The 5,294-nt window shown below is 39.0% G+C and overlaps 1 pseudogene; it reads right to left on the bottom strand.

Moving 5' to 3' along the window:
* Positions 1–627: 627 nt before the first annotated feature.
* On the bottom strand, positions 628–1,266 carry LOC101153268 (putative coiled-coil-helix-coiled-coil-helix domain-containing protein CHCHD2P9, mitochondrial; annotated as a pseudogene).
* Between the last annotated feature and the right edge of the window lie 4,028 nt (positions 1,267–5,294).

Raw genomic sequence — 5,294 nt, 5'->3', positions numbered from 1 at the left:
TGCTGGGTTGCAGGCGATGCATGCATGGAGTCAGGCTGACTAGGAACTACCAAATTGTTTTCCACAGTGATAATACAAATTATACCCAGTTTATATCCTGCTTTCCCGTGTTCTTGCCACCACTTGATGTTTCCACATTTAAAAGTTGTTCCAGTCTTTCAGAAGCAAAATGATATTTCATTGTTGCTTTAAGTTGCATTTCCTTGATTATTAGTGAGGTAGAGACCATTTTCATTAGTTTATTGGACATTTAGATTTTTGTCTTTGGTGAGTTGCTGTGTATATCCTTTGTCCATATTCTTAGGGTGTTTTATTATTAGTAGTAATTATTTGTGGGAATTCTGTATTTATTCTGGATACTACTGCTTTATCAACAAATAGTTCCTTCTAGTATATAACTTGTCTTTTAAATTTGTTTAAAAGTTAGGATATGATTGATTTCTAACCAATGCCATGGAACATATTCTTTCACATGAGAATTGTTTATTCAAAGTCATTGTTTTTTGGGAAGAAAATGACTTTATTCTAATTAACTCACAAAGAATAAAATCATAACAGCTAGTTTAAGGAGGCCACACAAACATTTGCCCAGTCCCAGATTGTACAGAGTAGGAACACCCACCCCCCTTCCATTTCAATTCTGAAGCAAGGAAGCCAGGACTGACAGGAGAGGTTTAACTGATGGTTACACTTTATACCCTCACTATCAATTCTATTTTTATACTAAATTAACTTAGTTATGAGAGCTGATTTTCCATCTCTCCGGGTTGAACTTCTTGATTAGGCCAATCCGTTTGCAAGTCGGCACTGTTTCAGCACCTTACTGAAATCCTCACAGAGCTTGATGTCACCTTGGTCTGGGCACACTCCAGAAACTGTTTGATCTCATAGAAGCAAGGCTGCTGCTGCTGTGCTGGCTGGGTTCCCTGAGGCTCCTGGTAAGCGATGTCAGGCCTCGCAGGCTCAGCATTACTTCCTCCACTGAAGCCCCCAGTAACGGCGTGACCCTGTGTGTGCCCCACAGCAGAGCCCACAGCCACGCCAGCTGCAGTGGTTGCCATCTGGGCCATCAGACCTGGCTGCCGGGGTGCAGCAGCAGAAGAGCCAACTGCAGATGGGGGTGCCGCTGCTGGTGGCTGAGCAACTGGTGCTGGCCTGGGTGCAGCCCTCATCTGAGGGGCCCGGCTGGCCCGAGGGGCCATGCAGGAGGTGCGGCTTCGGCTTCCACGCGGCATCCTAGGTACGCGACGGCTCGGCCTCCGGACGTGTGACCTCAAAGTCATTTTCTTAGGGGTTTCTGTAACTGGTCCCACAATGCTGGCACGCCTAAAACTTTTTGGGATTTCTATCTTGGAATTGCATTCAAAGTCAGTAGGACAATTAATGAAGGAAATGAGTTTTGTTCATTTAGAGGCAGAGTTGACAAAATTTTTCTGTAAAGTGCCCAGATAGTAATTATTTAAAAATTTGCAGGCTAAGTTGCACCTACTCAACTCTGCTGTTGTCCTGAGTGAAAGCAACTGTAGAGAGCATGTAGACAATGAGCGTGGCTATATTCCAATACTACTTTATCTACAAAAACCAGGCTGTGGGCCAGATTTGCACTAGAGTCACTGCTTTACAGTCACATATTACTTTTGATTGGTAAACTTATTGCACGGTGTGACTAATCTTTATTTACAAAATTTGGTAACGTATGTCATTTGGTTGCTGTCAGTAATGAAATTCACTCGGAAAAATGAAGAGCCACCTCTACTGGGAACATGAATGTTGAAAATAAAGTGAGATAGGATACAAAGGGAATGAGAAAATCAAACAGCTAGAAATATTTGAGCCATGGCACATGACCTTCCAAAGCAATCACTTTAAAATCTCCTGGGCTGACTAAATGCTGTGAAAACATCCCCAAATCTCAATGACAGCACAATAAGCTTACTTCTCCCTTTCTTACTGGGCCAATGTAGGTTAACTGGAGTCAGAGGAATCTAGTTTCTTTCCCTTTAGTGGTTCAATCATGTCTCAGATGGTCTTGAGAATCTCCAACAGCTGCTCTGCGTGTGACTAACAGATGAGGAAAGAGAGGGAATATGATGACTGTGCTGAAGGGTTTATGGCAGGCCTTAGGTGGAGGGTGCATGGTTCCCTTCTGCCCACATTTTAGTGGACAGACTCAGTCGTATAACTGCACCTAACTGCAACGGAGGTTGATGAATGTAATGTGGATGTACTTACTTCCTCTGACGCTGAGGAATGTATTTGGTTGGTGCAAAAGTAACTGCGGTTGTTTGGTAAAGCAATTGCCAAAACCACAATCACTTTTGCACCAAGCTAATAGTATAATCATAAGCTCAGGAAGAAGAGGACATGATGGCGTGAACATCTAGCTAATCTTTAGTATATCATTTGAAGAGCACAGGGTCTTTTGGGGTAAGAGTTATAGTGTTTTTGTTGTTGTTGTTGTTGTTGTTGTTTGTTTGTTTGTTTTATTGAGCATATTACTACATAGCCACATTTTATAACTAAAAAATGGTTAAAACTCTTGAGTCCTAGCTAAGCACCAGGTTAACCTATATGTTTATATTTAGTGATGCAAATAAATGATTCATTAATCTGAGCTAATGCCTGCCTAATGCACAACAGAAGCATTACTACCGGATTTTTACTTCATGCCCCCAAAAAGGGAACCAATGTTTTTAAAATGAAGACACAGTACGATTTAATTTGAGGAAAGAATAACATAAGGCAAGTCTGTAAGTGACCAATGCTCTTTTATCCAAGTTCACCAGAACTGTGCCAAGGGGAAGGCACATGCATGGTGATTTGAGAAAACCATTCATTTAAGCTACATGCCTTCTTTTTAGAACTAGGGGAATCAGGTGTGCTAGGGTAAAAAACTCTATTACAACTCCTCAGGAGATCATAAAGTATAAAAATCACAGGATTTGGAGTTTTTGTTTCTGGCTTCTATAAATACCGTGAGACCTTAGGTACATTTTTGTTTTACTTTCTCTGAGCTTCAGTTTTTTGTGTTGTAAAATGGACATAAGATCTACCTTGTAGGGCTGCTGTGAGAATTAAATTAGAAGATGTATGTAGAAGCAAGTACACAACGAATTACAGATCCCTTTCCTCTCCTTTACTGCCAGCTCAGTCATTTACTAGTTGTTTGAACTTAAGAAATTCTCTTTACCTTTCTGGGCTTAGTTTTCTCATCTGTAAAATGAAAGTGTTGGGTTAAATAATATCTAAATTCTTTTGAGCTCTAAAATTCATGGACAATGTGTCAGAGTTTCATACAAATGACTTTAGCTCAAATGGAATATTTTAGGGGCTTAAGAAAATATAATTTTGAAAATAAAGTCATTCTTGAAAAGCACTTTTATGATCTCTTGTGTATATGTCTATATGGAGGCAGATTAAGGTAAGACGAAAGGAGCTCCATGTGCAGTAACTGTTTTTCAGTTACCATATAAACCAGGGTAAGGATTTAAGATAGAGCAGGTCTCCATTTCCATACCTCTTGATAATTTCCCCTCCTTTGAATATTCACTCAGCTCAAACATCCCTTATGACATTGGCCTTGTTTTCCTTGTCCTTAAGATTCTTATACAAATCCTAACCCCCTCCTAAATTGTTTAGGTTGGCGCAAAAGTAATTGTGGTTTTTGCCATTGAAAGTAATGACAAAACCACAACTACTTTTGCATCAACATACTTTTCTTTGAGAGCAGAATCTATGTCCTATTCTGGTCACCTTTATAGATCCTTCCATAAAGACTAGTATAACAGGGTTTGGCAAACTTTTTGTGTAAATATTTTTGGCTTTGCAGGCCATACAATCTTTGCCACAATGACTGAACTCTGCTGTTGTAGCTCAAAGCCATAGACAGTACATAGATGAATGAACATGGCTGTGTTCCCAAAAATACCTTTTTTATTGCCCCTGAAATTTGAATTTCATATAACGCTCACAAAATAATATTCTTGTTTTGATATTTTTTTAACCATTCAAAAATGTAAAAGCTATTCTCAGCTCATAGATTGTACAAAAACAGGCAGCAGTCAGGCTTTGACCCAGGGGTGATAGGTGTTGACTCTGTTGTATGCCATAAATTCTTATTAGTGTTTGCTGCTGAATTCAATTAACTACGGATTTAATTACGAATTTTTATTTTCAAAAGTGGCATGTAAGGCAGTGTCCTCTCGCTGTCCTGTAAGATGTAGAATTTCTCATAAAAGCCTATGATACCTATGGATTACTGCTTTGAACAGAAACAGTAAGGATATTTATGTAATAACTTTTCAAACAATGAGAATAATTCACAGTGACTGCAATAAGCTTTTCTCAAGAGTGTTGGGGCTACCTTTTCTTTGTTGATGAAGTGAAAAATATTTAGTATAAATTTTATGATAAAAGAGAAAGGGAGTGACCTTTGATATCTAGAATAGAATCTTGGTTCTATTTCTTGCCAGCTGTGTTCTTGGGCAATCTACTAAACTTAGATCTGAGTCTCTGTTTTGTCTTCTGCCATGTGGAGATAATAATACGTTTATTACAGGATTGGTCTGAGGATTGGAGCTAATGTATGTGAGGACCTAGCACAGTTCCTGAAGCATGGTCCACTCTCAATAAATATTACCCAGCATCATCAGACTCTTCTCTTCCTTTTGAGGAGTGAACAATTAGGGATCCTGAAAATTTGAAACATCTTTGAATTGCAAATTCTCCGTGGATGTTTGAACCTAGAGTGCAAACATAAGAGGCCTTCATGAGTCTGGTTTTATAACTTGCAGCTCTATGCTACTCTGTCCAATTAGGGCTAGACTCGTAGGAATGCCAAAGAGAAACACTGCAGCCATAGTGGGAAAAATTAATTCGCAGAACAAAAGCAGAAAATCTTCTCTTTTACAAATGAAGTCTTTGTTCTCATCTGTTGTCAGTTATTAGGGGATTTACTGAACCTAAGAACCTCATGCTTTTGTATTTCTGAAAAAAAAAAAGGAAATAAAAAGAATGCATGGTTAATATAGAAAAATCCATGAAATAGAGAAATCTATAGTGAATAGTAGGAGTTGTAAAAGTTTTGGGGCCAAAGAGTATTGCGGATATAAATCAATTTTTAAAACTTCAGTCATTTGGAAAAAGCAGACTTCCATTGGCTTGTGATGCAGTGCCATGTGGCTTGCCATTTAGCTAACTTGAAAACCCAGTTGCTGGCAGGTTACAGAATGGGAGTGATTTAGAGGAGTGAACAGCTGCTTAAACAGCAGGTTGTGGGAAATTCCACCACAGAA

The sequence above is a fragment of the Gorilla gorilla genome, chromosome 13 (assembly GCF_029281585.2).
Source record: "Gorilla gorilla gorilla isolate KB3781 chromosome 13, NHGRI_mGorGor1-v2.1_pri, whole genome shotgun sequence".
Lineage (NCBI taxonomy): Eukaryota > Metazoa > Chordata > Mammalia > Primates > Hominidae > Gorilla > Gorilla gorilla.
This window is presented reverse-complemented; position numbering and strand designations above follow the sequence as displayed.